We start from the raw sequence: 20,649 nt of genomic DNA, 5'->3' as shown, positions 1-20,649 counted from the left end.
TCTTGCACAAAAACTGAAGCATTAAGAAATTGCAGCCCCACTGTTAAGCAACAACTCAGAATGTAAATTGCAAAACTGCTTTGCAAATGAAATACTCCTTAGCTTGAGAAGGAACAAAGTTATCAACCTTAAAATCCACGGATGCTCAGTGGTAGCCTTTCCTGTCTGACACTGTCAGACTTTGTTCTGTTACTGACACCCTAATATTTTCATGAACTTTGCAAACATGCTCAAATGTTAAATATTTTTAAAAACTGTTTATAAATGTACTGATGTCTGGCAAATCTGCAGCCATTTTTTGATGAACTGTGCAGGAAAAAAGCTATAAGACCAGTGTGGTGTCAAGTTAAACTGAGGATAACTTATAAGAGGAAATGCATGCATGCATGCAAGCACATATTCATAGCATTTAAGATGCATCTGTAGATAAGTGATAAGAACAGATTAAAGATTTTCACAGATAAGTTTAAACTAGCACAAAACAAAAAGACTGAGTCAGAGAATGAATACTCAAACAAAACAACGTTTTAAATCACTTTAATAATGCAAACTAATAGTTAATTGAAACACAGTAGAAGGCTGTAGTAATGAGATCTTGAATTTGTGCAGTGAATTGTGATATAGTCAAGCTCTTCAGTAATGCCTTTTAGAAGCAGTTTTCCAGTCTTGCTTTTATAACTCTATTGGCATAAGAACCTCCCAAAAATATCTGCTGCTTTCATTTTAGGACTTTACAATTTAACACCAAAGTTGATTCTAAAACAGAGGAAGAAAGACAAAGTCAATAAACTTTGTAAGGGAGGTTATAGATGTGAACTATCAACGTATATGGTAATAACAAGTATAAACTGCAACATTTTGCAATGATATTTAACAGCTATGTCAGCAAAAGCAAGCAGCAATTTTAAAACAATAAAATGGATCACAAAGCATAAACCCCCCCAAAAAACTTTAACTTTAATACTTTAATAAGACAAAAATTAATAACAACCGGTAAGCACTTTCATTCTTTCTACAGAACTTCATCAGACCAGGTTGCAATCAGTCCTACAATCATTAAATAACCCGTTAAAATCACAACTCATTAGAATACATCTAGTGAATTAACCCTTTCTTTTTCAGCACAATTTTAAAATTCTCTCTATCAGTCATTCCATTCAAGTTCAACTTCCACTTCCGACTAAAATTAACATTTTCCAAACTATTCAAATGCTTCTGGTAAGCATGTTTTGCCAGAGCATTACTCATATCTGCTTTTTCAACAGCTCTCAAATGCTCATAAATTCTTTTATGAAATTCCCTTGTAGTTCTCCCGATGTAAAAAGCTGAACACAGCCCACATAAAACTACATACACTACATATCTAGATTTACAATCAAATTTATCATGCAGTCTTATTTAATAATTTCTTGCTGTTAACAAACTTTTGTTGCCCATTATAATACAGTCACAAAAATTACAGTTCATACACTGAAACATACCCCTCATATTGGTTGTTGATATTTTTATATTATTATTGGTATAAAAATATTCTTTTAAATTCCTACCCCATCCTGAAACAAAGACTGGTTCATCAGCTATTACACTTTTTAATACTTGGAAGTTCAAAAGGAGCTTCTAGTTATCTTTCACTATCTGTTGTATACTTTTTTTATAATCTAGGGAATTTTCAAAAAAGCAAGCCAGCGAAAGATTCCTATCTTTACATACATTCATGGTATCACTCCCTTGATCACACCTCACTAGTATATTTTCATACTTTCATAACATTACACATAAAACTATCTACTACATGTTTTGGATACCCCCTTTTATAAAATCTTCCTTTTAAAGCTTCACATTCCCTTACAAAAAAAAAATTATAATTATCCCTTAATCTATTATTTTTTGTGAACTGGCTTTTCACTACATTCTTTTTGAGACTCAAATTATGCATACTATTAAACTGCAAATAATTATTAATCTGCACTTCTTTTACGTATATTTTAACTTTCAACTTATCGGCAGAACTATAAACTGTTAAATCTAAATAATTAATGCTGTGCTTATCCATTTTATATGTAAACCTTAGATACTCGGTCACAGTGTTTAAACAATTCATAAAATCTAAAAGTGCACTTTCTGTAGCAATCCACACAAAAAACAAATCATCTATAAAATGTTTATACATAACCACGTCCTTAAAATATTCTGACTTATAAATATATTCTTTTTCCCAAGCAACCATAAAAATATTTGCAAAGCTGGGGGGCATTACTGTCCCCATTGCTACACCATTCACTTATTGATACATTTCATTACTAAATACAAAAAAAATTATATGTTAAAACTACATCTAGTATTTCTATCAACAAGCTAATTTGTTTGTCAGAAAATCTTTCTGATGCACACAATTCCCTGTTCACTAGCTCCAAAGTTTCAACATTGGGAATAACAGTATATATTGAGACTATATCAGCTGTTACCAGTATCATGGACCCCTCCAAAATTATACTCTCTAAACTTTTTTAAATTCAAAAGAATCTCTTACATATGAATCACTTTGATCTATTACAGTCTGTAAAAACTTAGCATAAATCGACATAGCTTCTGTCTTACACCCTTGATTCACCACTGTTGGTCTAAAAGTGAGCTTGTCTAAACACTTATAAACTTTGGGTATCCCAAAAAACCTACCCAGTTTGGGCTTCCAAATCCTAAAGTATTCCGCTATCTTTTCATCGATCAACCCTTCTAAAGCCCATTCTTCAAAACATGAATTAATCATACTGTACACTCTATTTACTTGCACCCATTCAACTTTTTTATAATAATTTGTGTCATTTAACATGAGTGTTAGCTGCTCACAATAATAACTATAATCCATGACCACTATCGCATTTCCTTTGTCAGCTTTCGTTATCTATAATTCTTTATTATTCTTTAATTCATATAAAGCCTCTCTTTAACTCATAGTTAAATTACAAAATTTCACATTGCTTTTATTACCTACTAATAATCTAATGTCATTCTCACATGTCAAAAGAAATGCCTCAAGTTCAGATTTTAAGGGAGTGTTAAAAACACTTGGTTTTCTAAACACTTCCTGAATATCATTGTCATTATTCTTAAAATAACATTTCAAGTTCAGTTTTCTGATGTAGTCTTTCAGTGAATTAATTGAGGCATTTCATGTAGTTCATTGAAAGCTACCACTAAAGACCATGTAATTTATGTTTTCATAACAGTAAGAGGTGCTCACAGTCAACAAAGTGTGTATAACTGCTAGGCGGGGTGTGTGTGAGCTGTCTGTGGATGACAGTATATTGCATTCTTGTTATCTGCTCATTTTAAGCAATCTAATCTGGATTTGCAGGATTAGTGTGCATTTGTGTGATGTAAAATGGAATACTTTATTATGGTTATTGAGTAGTTGTGTGAAACAAACTTAAAGTATGATACTTCGGGCACCATTATTGTTGTTACTATTATTTTTATTGTTTTTTTTTTTTACCACAGCAGACATCTGAGGTACACATTGTAGACAGTTTGTCTATAGATGTTGGGTAGGTGCTCTTTGTGTATAAAAATGACTGATCCTGCTGGGATGATAAAGTTAAATAGTTATTAATATGTCTTTGCAGGATAACTATACATTTATTTAAAGCAAAACAGAATACTTTACTGTAGTCATTTTTATCACAAGCAGACATGTAAGAGGTACACAGTCAATAAAGTGGATGTAACTAATGAATATTGAGTCAAGGTGAAAGGACTGACCAAGTACAACAGTGCTCTTCAGCCTTTCAGCTGATGTCACTAAGTCAAGTTCACGTACTGCTACTTTTATATTTCAGTTTATATTTGTTGTTGACATATTACTGTCTTCTTTTTAGAACATTTTTTACATGTTAATTGAATGTTCACAGAAAAAAATAAAAGCCTGGTAATCCTGAAGCAGAGGTTTTGGTGCTGTTTCTGTTGCTGGACAATATTTTTAAAGAATGCTAAGGTTATCTCATTTGCATAGGGACACCATCAATTTGTTGATGAGATCAAATGGGCTGCTGAAGTCTAGAGCACTGTAATCTGGGATCATGGTATCCCATATCATTTATAGTTACTTCAAAATGAATCTTTTATTCACTGCAGATAACCTGCTTGCAACTGTTGTACTTAGCCCGTTTACCTGGACTCAATACTCATCAGTTATAGCCACTATATTGACTGCGTACATCTCACATTGGTTTGTGATAAAAATGATCACAGTAAATTATTATATTTTGCTTTAAAGAAATACACAGTAGTCCTGCAAAGAAAGACTAATTACTGTTTAACTTTATCAAACTGCTAGCTCAAAACTCATTCTCAGCTATGCTAATAGATTACCATAAGGAAAAAGGTCTATAACTACTGATCTCATACCCAGCTGGTTTCTGCTGTCCTCATTTTCTCATTCAAAAGAACTGAAGCAATATAACTTCTCAATACAAGGACCAAAGTAAAGGACTCAACTAATTTCCCAGATTTCAGAAGCAAATTTTAGGAACACACCTATGTAGGTATTGCATAACTTTTTCTTTCCTCATAAGCAAATTTCTATATCCCATTCTACCCATACTACTGTCCACATGTAAATAGTTTTTTTGTAGGTTTCTTCCCCATAATCCCACCTGAACTCATCCTACCCACCCTGCTCCCTTACCTCCCCACACACGGTAACCAACTTTATTAAGATACAATATTTCTATGCAATAGCTACCAACTCTTATCTTCCTACATATATTATAACCCATACTGGGTTTTTCATCCTATATATAAGTACATTCTTCACTTAACATATTTCTATATAGCTTTTATGTCTTTATTTCACATCATCTGTATTTCATCTGCAAACTATTTTTATTGGCATTGTACTCGTGTTTGTCATTGTTTGTATTTGTCTTCCAGGCAGAGGCTAAAATTGAGCCTTTTGAATCAGTGTTCCAACCTGGTTAATAAATCTAAAGAAATACATTTTGGAGGATGTGTATTTTAAGCTGCAACATTCTAATATCATCAGGGGTGGTTATTATCCCAATAAAGGACTGACAGCTGTTGTACTATTGCTATGGAGTGAACAGAGTGACAATTATTGGGCTGCATTATTTGTTTTCAGCACAGTGACTGGAGCTGATAGACAACTGATAGGAAATGAAAAAAAAAGAACTCTGATACACTGTTATTGTGAAGACAATTTTTAGCTGCAAGTCACTGTTGCGTAAGTGACTTCTCAAACATGCTTCACTTTGTGTTTTATGTGTTATGAGTATCCAATGTGTAGCATGGATGGAAGTGTAGGTGTGAGAACTTCTTTCCTGTTAATTTTTATTGCTGGAGTCCAGACTACACAGTTACTATAAGAGAGAAACTATATCCCCATGATGATCCCAGATTCCCACTTCTTTGGAACTGGGAAGTTTAGGCTGAGGGTGGTATTCATAGTCCCACAAGTCTATAAATGTGTAACATTAAAGTGCAAGAAAAGCTGATATGCCTTTATATAAATAAACAAAGTGCAAAGGAGCAGCACTGGTTTTAGAAATTCTCAGCCTTCTGATGAAACACCAAGTATAATCTTGCATATCTAAATGTGCAGAAACTGACCTTAAAAGAGTTTAGTTTTATGAAGAAATGTCCTGACTGTTGTGTGCATCCTTCACACGAGCATAAATTCATGACTGCTGTCTTCTATTTTCATCAGCAGGCAGTGAGTGCAGAGATGCATAGATCTCTAAAGAACTTCCCATGAAATTTTGCATTGTTTATAGCTCAGTATCACTGCTTAGCAGCTTATCAAACTTGTTAAAGACTTGAATTCACTCTAAAGGTGCCCTTATATAGACATCCTGTAGTGGTTTTTATAGGGGGGCAAATTTGGCAGTCATAAAAAGAAGAAACAGCAGACAAGGGAAACACAAGAGGAACACATAAAGAGGGTTGTGCTAGAGGATGAGGTATGAGAAGGTGGGTATTTTTTTTGTGGAGATAGACTTCCATTTTTCTTAATATGTTTTTATAAAGGTAATTGGAATAGGAAGAAGGGCATAGTATGTAGGAGAGAGGGATAGGGAAGAGTTAAGAAATTTTAAGAGTAGATATAAAAGAAAGACACACAGGAATAACATGCTGGACTGTCAATTGTAGGGGGAAACAGACATTTAGATGACACAAATGGGATGGTGATGAGGGCCTTTCAATGTCATCATCATCTTTGATTAGACAGTCTTAGATATACCCCTACCCTGATGGTCCTGGGCGGCGTGATCCTGATAGTGAGGGAGTCAAGTCCCCTGGTGGCTTGGTGGTCAGAGCTGACTGGGATAGCAAATTTTGCATCTGCTAGAGGAGACTTTGATATGAGCACTCGATTTCCACTGTCCTCTTTGCTTTAACCTGCACTGGGCCTTGAAATTCAGACTGTTGGCTGTCATGTATATAGGTTTATAGATGTATACTAGACTAATGACCATAAGGGCCCTTATATCCCTAGCTGTGCAACCCAAATGTGACCCCAAATTTGATTTATTTAGATGGTGATTTACTGATTGCCTCTGTTCATCAGAGACATAGGAGCAAGACTGGGGTGAATTTCTGATTACCCATCCATTGGTCCAAGTTGTACTTAAAAAGGGATAGGGAGGAATTCTGCTTCACATGGATGGGGGGGCTGTTCCAGAGAATGGGAATTCTCTAAGAAACATATGTGTCTCTCCAATATGTCCTATTTATGTCACAAGCAAAATTTAGGTCCTTTAATCTAGTAGTTCTGATGCTATTTGTTTTGCAGATGTGCAAAAGGTTCATCAAAGCAGGGTCCAGGGATGCTCTGTATGCTAGACAAAAGTCACCTCTCAGAAGTCTGTGTGATGCCAAGTAAAAAGACAGACCTTTAAGGCAATCAGTGAAGGACATTGTGTTTACTCCCTGTATTCTTTTTGTAAGGAACCTTTGTGGTCATTCCAGTTGCTGCATATATCTGGTCAGGTACATACCGAAGGGGGCATTATGCTATATGATGGGTCTGTTGACAGCCAAGTGCAGTGGTATGATGACCTCCTTGGACCTAGATGCCATGTCCTTGCTTATATGTTGAGCAACATAGAAGGATTTTCTTACTAGCTTGGACACATGTTGATTGAAGGCTAGGTCTATTTATATGAGTTCCCAGATCCCTGATTAGTGAATCAACTTTTAAAGGTTTTTATTGATGACCTAGATGTTCTGCGTGTTTCACTGTTGCAGTCATCACAATTGGGTTATCTGCCTGCAGGTAGCCCTCAGTCGGCCCGAATACCAGAGTCTTATAGTTTCATAGTTTCATAGTTTAGTACTAGGCTATCTGCCCTGGGGCATTTGTAAGCCTAGCCATAGTGATGTGGCTTTCGCTACCCCATGAAATGGTACAAAAATGCACAGAATAGATTTAGAATACTGTGCCTCTGTCTAGTAGTGACGCAATGAAGGTCCCCTTATATAATAGAATTAGTTTACTGTGCCCCTGTCTAGTAGTGACACAGATGTGACCCCTGGGGTAAACTTACGATCTCCCATCCACTCATCAAGATTTCTCTTGAAGAAAGTCAGTGAGGGGCTCTGCCTAACATGAACTGGGATCTTGTTCCAAAGCATGGGAAGCCTCTGGGTTATGAATCTATCCCTCCAGCATGTCCTATTCATACTTGTGCCGAGGTTTAAGTCTTTAGCTCTCGTGGTCCTGATGGATTTGGATTTTTTGAAGTGGAGCATGTCCATCAGTTCCTGATTGGACATGGCCTTGTACGTCAGGCAGAGATCACCTCTGAGCAGGCAGTATGCTACTGAATAGAGCTGGAGTTTCTTTAGTCTGGCAGAATAAGACATGTTGGAGACCCTTGATCCTTTTGGTGAGGTACTTTTGTGGTCTCTCCAGCTGTTGCAAATGCCGGGTGAGGTACATACCAAATGGGGCATTGTACTCAACCATGGGTCTGATGAGGGAGGAGTATAGGGGTACAATGACATCCTTGGATCTGGATGTGAATCCCTTTATGATAAGGTGTGCAAGGTAGAATGTTTTTCTAACCACTTTGGCAACGTGGGTGTCAAATGAGAGGTCGCTGTCGACTTGCGTCCCTAGGTCTCTGATTACTTTTTCCATACTCAGTGGGTTGCTGTCTATGTGATAATTTGTGGGTACTTTGTTTTTCCCAAAGGGGATGACTATACATTTTTTGGCATTTAGTTTAAGGCCGTGACTTCGGCACCAGTTGTCCGTTTCTGTGAGGCCTTTTTGTAGGATGTATTTGTCCGCTGGTGTATCGACTATGGCGCCTAGTTTGCAGTCATCTGCTAACTTTGTCAGCCACAACCCTCCCATGTTTGCTTTAACATCTGAGAAATAAATGCCGAACAAGAGGGGTCTCAGAACAGATCCCTGTGGGACACCACTTGTGACTGGCTTTGAGTCTGACATTGCTCCAGCGATTTTAACTTTATGGGTTCTGTCCTTTAGCCAGTTTGCAACCCATCTAGTGACATAAGGGTTTACGTTTAAGCTGTTGAGCTTATCTATGATGCCTGAGTGGGGTATTGTGTCGAAGGCCTTAGCCAAGTCCAGATAGGCTGTATGGTCTGCTTTGCCCTCATCAATGGCTCTAGTGACTGTTTTGAAAAAGTCAACCAGGTTCAAAAGGCAGGATCTTCCCTTTACAAAGCCAAACTGGGTGGGGTCAAGTGTCTGTAGGTCCCCTATGTCTCTGTTTATGAGTTCCATAATGATTCTTTCCATAGCTTTGCAGACCAGGCTGGTTAAGCTTATGGGGCGGTAGTTCCCAGGGTCTGTAGAGGTACCCCCTTTGTGGAGTGGGACCACTGTTGCTGTACGCCAGTGTTCAGGTACATATCCTGTAGTAAGGCTAATGTTAAATAGCATTTTTATGTGCGGGTTTAGCTCCTCTTGGAGTTCACGTAGCACGCAACCCAGGATACCGTCAGGTCCCATTGATGCTGTGTTTTTAGCTTTGTTGAGGGTGGTTCTCACTTGGACATCTGAGATGACAGGGAGATTACATTCAGCTGGGATAAGTATTTCTTCTTTTGGGGGTGAGGGAGGGGTGAAATTTGCACTGAACCTGTCAGCCAGAATGTTGGCAATATCTGTGGGTTCAGTGTATTTTTTGTTGTTGTGAACTAACTCTGAACATATCTGAGGGTTTCCGCCCAGGTTTTTAACATAGCTGAAGAAGGCTTTGTGGTTATCTTTAGTGTCCTTAGCGATTTTTCTCTCAAAGTTGGCCTTGGATGTTTTTATGAGAGAACGTAGTTTTCTGCTAATGTTGATCAGAGATGTCTTCCCTTTATGGGATTTTGCTCTGTCGTGCAGTAGCTTCCTTCTTTTGTTATACAATTTGTTAATGGCTGAGGTCCACCAGACAGGACGCTTGCCTTTGGTGGAGAGGGACTTGGATTTATTTGGGATTGCATGATCCATGCATTCTTGGAGATGTCCATAGAAAGCATTTGTGAAGGATTCGGCATTGTGGGAAGTGGTATCCACTGGCCCAGTAGGCTTAAAGGATACCATTTCAGTCTTAAGAAGAGTGAAGTCTGCTTTTGAGAAGTTTTTCACTGTGGTCTTTTGTGCTGGGGGTGGAGGTGGGATATGTATATCCAGGGTGATTAGTTTGTGGTCAGATCTCACTAGTGAGGGGTATACCTCCGGTGTGGAGCATTTTGTCCCCATGTTTGTGATGATCAGGTCTAGTGTATTATCTCCCCTAGTGGGAGAGGTGACTAGTTGTTCCAGTGCATTTGAATTTATGAATTCCAGGAACCTTTGGGCTAGGGTGTTAGGGCTAGAATAATGTACCCAATCTATGTTTGGGTAGTTGAAGTCTCCCAGTATGATGGTATTTTGTGATACATTCATATCCTCTAATGTCTTCAGGAAGGCTGAGTGGGGTTCCTGAGATTGGGAGGGTGGTCTGTAGCATGCTACCAGTTGTATAGCAGTTTTGCCTATGGTTAGTTGCACCTGTATGGTCTCTGATGCTTCATGTGTTGCTACTAACCTGGAGGTGTGGGTGTCCTTGATGAATATGGACACTCCCCCTCCCTTTGTGGTTCGGCCGGGTTTTGGGGCCGAAAAGCATGATACGAGGTATAGCCTGGTAGTGCTGGGGTGCTCTCAGGAGCCTTGAACCAGGTTTCAGTTACTGCACAGACGTCGATGTTCTCCATACTGAGGAGTGCATCGAGTGCCTGCATCTTGAGATTTAGACTTCTGGCGTTGAGCAGCATTACCCTTAATTTTTTTCCATTTTTGTTTTCTAAGGAGGTGGGTTTGTCTTTTGAGCCTTGCCTAAAAAAGGCACTATGGGGGTCTTGCCAGCCCTGAGTTGAGAGAGTTCAGCCTCCAGTTTGGCTATATAGTTGCATCTCTCACATGTATTTGACGAATTGGGATTTCTGTATCAGATGCTGTCACTTCTTCCATGATGTCAGGTCGTCAGCGGTATAAAACATGTATCCAATGCCATTACATCAGTCTTTTTTGCCGAGAAGGAGCCAGAAGCAGAAACAGTTTGCAAGTGCCGGTCAGCCGCTACCTGAAATTTTAATTTTTTTGAGTTTCAGACCTGAAGTCTTCTAAAGCTAAGTACCCCGTTGGGGATTCTTTTTTCTTGCTCTAATTGATGTCATAAAAAAATAACAATTGTCTTGCCTGTGGAAAGCAAATACCTCACAGAGATTTTCATTCTTACTGCATCACCTGTTTAGGCACAGACCACTACGTCCCTAGCTGTCGGTTTTGTGAATTGTTTAACGCCCGAACCATTCGTCATTGGGCTATTTTTGTAGCTAAATTCTTTTGCTCTCGTTCTCCGTATTCCAAAATGGCTTCAGTAAGCCATGTGACTACCAATCTTCTGAAAAAGCGCAAAGACAGAGACAGACCGCATAGGTCAAAAACTGCAGACGACGCTTCTGTTAAGCTAGTCACCAGTCCGTCGGTACTCAGTGAGGCTCCTTTGCAGCCCCCTGATTCCCACTTTTACAGATTCTCAGGCCTCTGCTGAGACCCATTTGGAGTCCGGTATGCCGTGAGATGCTTCTTCGACTATGGAACCTGCGGATGTCTCTGCCTTGGATGGGTTCGGAGCTGCTGTGCAGGCACCGGCTTCTGAGAGTATATTCCGACCTACCGATATTCATATTAAACTGACAACCTCATTTCCTACTAAAACTACCGAGTTTCTTAGGCCCAGAATTCACAATGCGCCTAGAAAACTGACATCCAAAGTGCATACTCATGCGCCCATGCCACAAAAACAAATGCTTAGAATGGCTGAAGACCTTATTACTCTAATTAGGGGAAGCCAGCCTTCCCCTGCCAAAAATTTGCTTCTGATTCTACAGACCAGGAGTCTGATGACGCTGACCCTTTTGATTACCAGGACATACCTTTGTCTACCTATGAGGATTCAGATGCAGAGGAATCCATTCCCTCTGCCTCCCCTCCAGAAGATTTTTCTTTTGGTGAAACCTTGCATACCTTAAGAGAGCATTTCCGCTGGGAGTGCCAGGACTATCCTCAGTCTAAAAAGAGACTCAGGGAATTTTTAGATTTGCCTTAGCACAGGCCTCTAGCTATCCCCCCTGTCCTGGATATTGTAGATGATGTCTTCTTGGAGTACAGTCTTACTCCTGACACTTTACCACCAGCTCCTAGAAAACCTGACAAGTACTACAGAGTACCTGACTCTCACAAATTTCTCTTTAAGAATCCTACTGTGGATCCAGAGACCATTTCTCAGGGGCCTAAAAGCATTAAGTCTACTACAGCCAAAAACCCTACCCCTTCAGACAGGGATTCTAGAGCTTTAGACAGATGGGGTAAGAAGGCATATACCCCTGCAACTCTTGCCATCAAGGCTTTGAATTGCCAGTTTCACATGTTGAAGTACCAGCAACATATTATGGAACTAATTAAAGAGTTAATGCATTCTGCAAACCAAATTAGTAAACATACTTTGCAGTGTAGGTTTGATGCCCTAGAAGCATCTTGCAGGGCTGCTGTGACTGGATCTGTACTAAGAAGGCATGCTTGGCTAAAGGAACAAATCTTGCCTGACCATGTCAATGCAAAATTACTAGATGCTCCATTAAATCAGGAGAGTTTATCTGGCACTAAAGCAGAAGAAGTTCTTAAAAAGATGGAAGAAAAAGCTAAATCTATGCAAACTGTCAAAGATTTTTTACAAGTACAACCACCTAGATTCAGTAGGCATTGGCCTTCAAAAAACTGGTCCTTTCCAGTCCATCACAGGCATTCTCAGTCCAAACCCAGGGAAAACAGACCACCAAGACTACAGTCTCAGGGTATGCAGAGGTCTAAACAATGGAGTGTTTCCACCTCAAAGTCAGGGAGTGGTAAGCCACCCCCTTATAGAAAAAGTTCACAATGACTTTCCAATTATCCATCCCAGCCATGCCCAAGTACTTGCACCCCTAGGAGGAAAACTCGTCCTTCATGCAAAAAACTGGAGGTTCATTACTCAGGACCGATGGGTTCTAAACACTGTATCCCAGGGATACAGGTTCTACTTCCACTCACTGCCAACACTAAGTGGGTTGCCAGACCTCCCTTCAAACCAGTGGGTAGAGGCTCTAAAGCAAATACTTTCCCTTCTCCATATAAGGGCTATTCAGCCTGTTCCAGTAGAACAAAAGGGACAGGGTTTCTACTCCAGACTGTTCCTGGTGCCCAGAAAAGAGAGCTCTTGGCGCCCTATCTTGGATCTATCAATTCTCAACACCTTTCTGGTGGTCCCAAAATTCAAAATGCTTACACTGCAACAGCTTCTTCCTCTGCTAGCCCAGGATGCCTGGTTAGTCACCCTAGACTTGAAAGAAGCTTATCTGCACATCCCCATAAGGGAGTCTTGCAGGAAATATCTATGTTTCAGGGCAGGCTCCATGCACTATCAGTTCTCTGCACTTCCCTTTGGCTTAACTACTGCACCCAGAGTATTCACAAAATGCCTGGCTCCAGTCATTGCTTACTGCAGGCAGAGAAATATTCAAATCTACCCATACTTGGACGATTGCCTGATTCAGGCGGACAGTCAGGAATTGCTACTTCAGCACATGTCATTTGTAAAAAGACTTCTAACTTCACTGGGATACACCATCAATGAAAAGAATCACAACTGGTGCCCAGCCAAGAAATTGTATTCCTGGGAGCAAACTTGAACACAACTTCTCAGATGGCATTCCTCACTCCAGAAAAGCAGGTCCATTTGAAAAAGTATTTCAAACTAATGGCCAACAAAACCCAGCTATCTGCAAGGAAAATCCTGCAAGCCCTGGGGTTCATGGCCTCATGCATTCTGCTAATTCCATAAGCAAGACTGCATATGAGGAAACTTCAATGGTATTTAAAAATCTCTGGTGTCAACATTCCCAGGACCTGGAAACAGTGATTCCTATCATACCTTGTCTAAGGGCAGAGTTCCTTTGGTGGGCAGAAGCATGCAACCACAACAAGGGACTTCCTTTCACTCAACCCCTTGCCTCCCAAACCCTGACAACAGATGCATCAGACTATGCATGGGGGGCTCACATGGCAGGCAAATGCATGGAGCCTAGAACAAATTCCCCTGCATATCAATCAAAAAGAGATGCTAGCTGCACAAAATGCTCTGACAGTCTTCAAATACCTTATCCTTCCAGGACAGCTCCTGATAAAGACAGACAACACCACAGTTATGTGTTACATAAACAAGCGGGGGGAGCTCATTTTTACCCACTCTGCAAGTTAGCCATGGTTCTGTGGAACACAGCCTTGAGCATCCGAGTGCACCTACAAGCTCAATTCCTGCCAGGCAAGCAAAATCCACTGGCAGACGACTAAAGCAGAAATCTTCTGAACCCTCTCGAGTGGGAAACTGGAACCCAACTCATTCAAACTTCTAAACCAGAGGTGGAGAACACCAGAGATGGACCTTTTTTCCTCCCCCCAAAACCACCAATTGAACAAATTTTGCACCAGGAACCCTCACAGCAGAACCTGGAGGGTGGACGCCCTATCCTTTACTTGGGAAAACCTCTCAATTTATGTCTTTCCTCCTAAGCCCCTCCTCTCAAAAGTACTACTCAAGATCAAACAGGACAGGCCAAGGGCAATCCTTATTGCACCAGATTGGTCATGCCAGCACTGGTACCCACTCCTATGCAGTCTGATAGCAGTGCCACCCTGGCACCTACATCAGACACCTTCCCTACTGTCTCAGCAGGAGGGACAGATTTTGCATCCACAGCTGCAAACCCTAAACCTTGCAGCCTGGCTTATCCCCTGAATACACCACCAGAATCCCTCAGCAAACAGGTGCTGGATGTCATCCTTGAGGCCAGAAGGCCTAGTACTTGGAAATCCTATGCTGAAAAGTGGAAAATGTATTGTTCTTGGAGTGAGTCTCAAGGAAAGGGCATAGCTGTGCCCACCTTACCTCAAATCCTTGATTACCTAGCAGAGCTCCTCCACAGAGGCCTATCCTTCTCATCCATTAAGATTCATGCCTCTGCCATCTCAGCTCATTATAATACTGAACCACCTCTCTTTTCTCACCCTCTCATCAAACAGTTCCTGAGAGGAGCTAACAACTTAAGGCCCCCTAGGAGAGCTCCCACCCCGGCCTGGGAACTTAACTTTGTACTGGTGAAGCTCACACTTCCCTCTTTTGAACCCGCTGCTTCAGCAGAGTTAAAATTCCTCTCTTGGAAAACAGCCTTACTTCTAGCTATTACTTCAGCAGGAAGAGTGTCTGAGTTACAGGCACTAATGGTGGTGGAGCCCTTCATTATTTTCCATGCTGACAGGGTTTTCTTCAGGACTAACCCATCCTTTATGCCCAAGATGGTATCCAGTGTGGCTTTAAACAAACCCATCTATTTGCCAACCTTTTTCCCTAATCCTCAGAATAAAGGGGAAAGGATCCTGCACTCCTTGGATGTGCACAGACAGCTCAGGTTCTACATTGACAGGACTAAGCCTTTCCGAAAATCTGACCAGCTGCTAGTCAGCTTTGCTATAGGGGCAGAGGGCAAGGCCGTTTTGAAGCAAACCATTTCCAAATGGATAGCACACTGCATCATTTTCTGCTACAAGCACCATGGAAAACCTACCCCTCAGGGGATCAGAACTCATTCCACTAGAGCTACTTTAACCTCTACAGCATTTCTCAGGGGAGTCCCTACCTGGGACATCCTGGAAGCTGCAGCCTGGAGTTCTGTACACACCTTCACGAAACATTACCCTTTACCTATTTTTTTCTAAATCCAGAGCTGGATTTGCTACAGCAGTCTTGCAAGGCCTGCTAGCCAGCTCTAACACTTTTTGACTGCCTCCACCCTTCCTCAGCTTTGGGAATCAACCCAAGTGTGATGATTGCAACAGTGAAACATGAAGACCATAGTACAGTTGTGTACACTTACCATAAATGTAGATGTTCGAGTGTATTCACTGTTGCGGTCCTGGTTTCCCTCCCTCCAGCCCCCTGTCTTTCTCTATCCTTTCTACCTATCCTCTTTATGGCCATTTTTTATGGCAGGGGTATTTACTTTTTACTGGAGGTGTTCCACACCATGTAATAGTTTCCTATTTCGGGGGCTCCTGACATCTGGGGCAAGAAAAACTGATGTAATGGTGTCGGCTGCATGTTTTATACCCCTGACAACCTGACATCATGGAAGAGGCAACAGCATCCAATGCAGAATTCCCAAGACTCTGGTATTCGGGCCGACTGAGGGCTACCTGCAGGCAGATAACCCAAGTGTGATGACTGCAACAGTCTTGCCAAAATGTACTATAATGCATTACTTGGTGTTGAGTTTTAAGCCATGACTTTGGCACCAGGCATTTGTCTGTATTAGACCTTCTTGAAGGATGTTCTCATCTGGGGGATTCAATGACTACTCCCAGTTTTCAATAATCTTTAAATTTTGTCAGCCAAAGGCCTTTGACATTGACCTTGACTTCCATGAAGCAGATGGGGTGTTCACAGGGGGTACAGCCACTGTTCCCACCCTGTAAAGTGGTGCCCAGGCAGGCAGAGGGTGGTGGTGTTCTTTCCCACACCTAGGTTGACTGTCATTGAGGTGTCCTGGGTAGTAACGGATCTGCAGTAAACAGAATAAAAAAGTGAAATAAAAACTACAAAAAGGAGAGAGAGAGAGAGAGAGAGAGAGAGAGAGAGAGAGAGAGAGAGAGAGAGAGAGAGAGAGAAATGGAGACAACAAAATGACTCATAAGTGTTAAACAGTAAATGCCTTTATTTCACTGAAACTAAAATCAGCAGAGTAGCATTTTTATTCAGGAATGTTAAACTGTAAGTAAAGAAATTTGATGGCCACAATGAATAGCTATACACAGTAAACACTGATAAGTACTGCTTTACATTCATTTCCTTTAACACTTCAAAAATGTTCATCTTTATAATGTTGCATTTCATTTACCATAAATGACTAGCAATATCAATTTTTGTAATAAAATGACATAAACCTCACTGAACCTGTAGTTACTGGATACTGACAATAAGTATGACTGCCTGACAGGTTGCAATCTGTAGTTAAATAGTTATTCGATTTAAGATTGTTTTTGTTTTATTTGTAGTTTTCATGGGTTCATAAGTAAGCACTAAACAATCAGTCTGCAGACATTAAAAGCATAAACAATAATCCATATTCAAAAGTTCCCTACAGCCTCAAAGACAGCAAGGTAATATAGATGAGGAAAGAATTTGAAGCTGCTCAAATGGTTATCTAGGTTTACCTTGAAGGTGGCAAGGGTGCTAATCGGTCTGACATGTAGGACAAATTTGTTCCAGAGATGAGGGATACCTTAGGATATGGCTGTATTATGCCAGTTTGTCTTATTTATCTGCTGATTAAGTTTTAGTTCCAGGTATTTTGGGTACCATTTGTTCTGTGAGGGAATAGATGGACAAAGGGGATTGGATCTTTCATATCTCAAAAGACAAGACACAAGGCTCCATGAAGGAGTCAGTAAGAGACTGAATACAGAGAGAGATGGCTGTCTGCCAGTACTGATAAACAAGACTTTTGAGGCCACTGATTTTTTTAGTTATGAATGTCTAAGTCTCTCAAGTTGAGTGATATGTTTAGACAAATACATGCCAAAAGCTGAATTATATTAAATAATGGGTCTGATGGGATATGAGTAAAGGGGAATTAAGACTGATTTGGATATAGTGGAGATAGTTTGAAAATTAGTTGAGCCACATAGAAGTTTTTTCTGAACTACTGCAGAGGCACAATGGTCAATGAATAAGAAATCATCAATAAGAGTGCTTAGATCCCTTATGACAGTGACTGATTGGAGAGGTATGTCACCTATATAGTATGTGAACATGTTGTATTTACCAAGATGAACTCTGCTACATTTTTTTCACATATATTTCAGACCACTGTCCTTGCACCATTTGGTATTATGGTCTAACCTATGTTGGAGCAATAGTGAGTCAATGGAAGACTGAATAACACATCCAATTTACGATTGATAACTATAGGCCAGAAGTACTGGCCTGAAGATCCAAGAAATAGAAGCCTAAAAGGAGTGGTTCTAAGACTGTGCCCTGTGGTACACCAATGGTAATATTATTTTCAGAAGTGGCATCTGAGACTCTAACCATATGGGTTCTGTCAGACAACCAGTTAGCTATCTACCACATAGCATAAGAATTTATATCCAGAGTTACAAATTTGTCAATAATGCCTGCATGGGGAATAGTGTCAAAAGACTTGGCCAGGTCCAGAGATGCTGTATATATTGTATAACCACAATCTACTGTTTTGATTTCTTTTACAAAGAAATTAGTGAGGTTAAAGAGGAAGTCCCTCCTTTTGGCAAAGCATCACATTGATGAGGATCCAGGATTAAAAGATTTTTAATGCCCAGAGTCTGAGATAATACTCTCCATAGCTTTACACATTAAGTTAGTGAGACTAATAAGTTTAAAATTATCAGGGTCCATGCGCTGGGCCACCCTTGTGTAATGGCACTGCAGTGGCTGTTTTCCAGGTTTCAGCTATGTAACCAGTGGAAAGGCTTAGATTATAGAAGTTAAGGAAGTGTTCATATAGACCATATTTAGCACTGACAAACAAACTAACTAATATATTATCACGGCCCATGGATGAGGTGTTCCTAGCTTTTGAGGGGGCTGAGAAGATTTGTCCTATAGAAGATGGCTGGGATTGTTAAATCTGTGGAATAGCTATTAGTCTGAGAGGAGTAAAATGTGGACTAAATGTGTCAGCTAAGTTATTAGCTATTTCCTTTGGGTCAAAATGTACAGCATTATTATGGACTATCTCTGAACATTGTTGGGTGTTAGTTTTTAATTCCTGCCATAATTAAAGAAAGATTTGTAGTTATTTTTAGTTTCAGTGGCTATTTTAATTTCACACTCAGCTTTGAGATTCCTGATGGTTCCCTTAAACTCTACTAGTTTGCTTGAATGTGTTCTTAAAGTAGGTAGAATGAGACCTCTTATAAGCAATAAGCATTTTTGTTTCATTTCTTATAGAATTTATTAATACTTGTATTCCACCACAAGGGTGTGTTCTTAAATTTCTCATTATATTTGGAGCAAATAGGGACTATCTTATCAATACAACTATTTAAGTGGGTGTAGAAGTCAGAGGCATAGGTAGGTAGGTAGCAGCTTTAGCAATGAGTCCCATTTGAAGGATATTACGGTGGAATTTATTTGGGTCATCAAGTATATGAGGAAGATTTGCTTTTGACAAGTCCTGACAGACAGTGGTATTTGCAGAGGAAGTACCACCAGTATTTATGTAATGAGATCAGAGCCGAAAATGGCATTAAGCAACCTAGGCAGTTTCCTAGGGCCCACTGGCTTGGGGAGGGGGTGGGAACACTGGCTGTGGGGCTGCCAGAAGACTTACTTTTCTTCCTTAAGGATGAACTCAGCACGCACCTTTAGTAGGGTCTCTGCATGCATCATACTAAAGACACACACACATTTAAACATTGGAACTTCATGAACCAGAGAGTTTTAAGCAGGCAGAATTGATAGCTGTGGATCAGTGCCTATATTAGGTTAGTGTCAGAGAGCATCTTTGGTTTTACATGTTTCACAGGCAACACACCTTGGCTGTGCAACATGGATACTTGACAACATACAACAGAGAATACTTATGTAAGGATCAGGATTGGGTATCAGTAGCATGTAGTGGATAGATATGTATATTGGATTTTGCGATTCACTAATTTGCTTTTGCATTTTGTGTGTGTGTGTGTGTGTGTGTGTGTGTGTGTGTGTGTGTGTGTGTGTGTGTGTGTTTGTGTGTAGATCAGATCATCGGACTGTCTCATTCAAAGTTTCTCTCCCACCCAACCAGCTCCAGCCATAATCAAGCTAAAAAACTTCTCAAAAGCTGACTACAACCTCCTAAGGGCGGGTATCTGTGGCTTCACATGACTGCCCCCTTCAGAGATTGCAAGCAACTATGCTGAACAGTACGCCAATGCAGTATACAAGCATCTGTACAACTGCATGGACTCAACTATACCCAATAGAACTAAAACCTGCTCCTCAAGGAAACACAAATCTTTTTGATGGACATCCTCTATCAACAGGATTTACAACAAAAGGAAGAAACTGTTGTCCAAGGGTAAAAGGAACAAATTCCAAATGGAAAAACTCCCTCCTTAGCCTCAACAAGCAAATTAGATTACTAGTGAAAATCTCCAAGGCCAATTATGAATCGAAACTGGCCTCCATAACAAAGGGAAACCATAAAGTCTTCTTCTGTTACATCAGGAACCTCAGTGGCAAAGCCCGGGTTTGTTTCAAATTAGTACTTAATAGTATCACTTACAGTGATCCTGTTGACTTAGCCAACCTGCTAGCATATAGGTTAAGCACAAACTTCACCCCCTGTCCCCCCTAGGCCCTTTTGACATCCCCGATACTTGTCCCACACCTCACATCTCCATAGAGCAAGTGTTACAGTCCCTATCCAAGGCAAAGAACACAGCTTACATGGGACCTGATAGTATCCCAGGATGTATTCTGCACCATTTCCAGCAAGAATTGGCTTTGCCATTGAGCACCCTATTCAACCACAGCCTAAGTAGTGGCTTCATTCCAGCAGAGTGGAGAACTCCCATTGTCATCCACTTGCACAAAGGTGGGTGCCACTACTGACCCTGGAAACTATCGCCCCATTAGCTTGACAAGTCTGATCTGTAAAGCCATGGAGCATAGGCATGAAAATAGGCACCTCCACCTCCGATAGCAAACCTGTCACTAGTGGAGTTCCCCAGGGATCTGTCCTGAGACCCCTACTGTTTGGCATCTATTTCTCAGTGGTCCTGGCAAAGACAAAGGGTTTGTGACTGACAAAATATGTGGACGACTGTAAGTTGGGTGCTGTCATTGACTTCCCAAATGATGTTAATATACTGCGAGAGGGTTTCACAGCAACTAATGACTGGTGCCAAAATCATGGCCTCAAGCTAAATGCAAAAAAATGCATCATCATATCATTTGGCAAAAACATGACCCCTACTGATTACCACATCAATGGCAACCCCTAAGC

General features: G+C 40.5%; 1 long non-coding RNA gene across 1 annotated transcript in view; it reads right to left on the bottom strand.

The window, feature by feature from the left end:
• Positions 1–521: 521 nt before the first annotated feature.
• LOC122794371 overlaps positions 522–20,649 on the bottom strand; it is a 519,267-nt gene continuing 499,139 nt past the window's right edge. Inside the window, exon 2 of the long non-coding RNA XR_006363636.1 lies at positions 522–756. This is a non-coding gene — a long non-coding RNA (uncharacterized LOC122794371). The remainder of the gene's footprint in view (positions 757–20,649) is intronic.

This window comes from Protopterus annectens, chromosome 2.part1 (assembly GCF_019279795.1).
Source record: "Protopterus annectens isolate FY-2018-M chromosome 2.part1, PAN1.0, whole genome shotgun sequence".
Lineage (NCBI taxonomy): Eukaryota > Metazoa > Chordata > Ceratodontiformes > Protopteridae > Protopterus > Protopterus annectens.
This window is presented reverse-complemented; position numbering and strand designations above follow the sequence as displayed.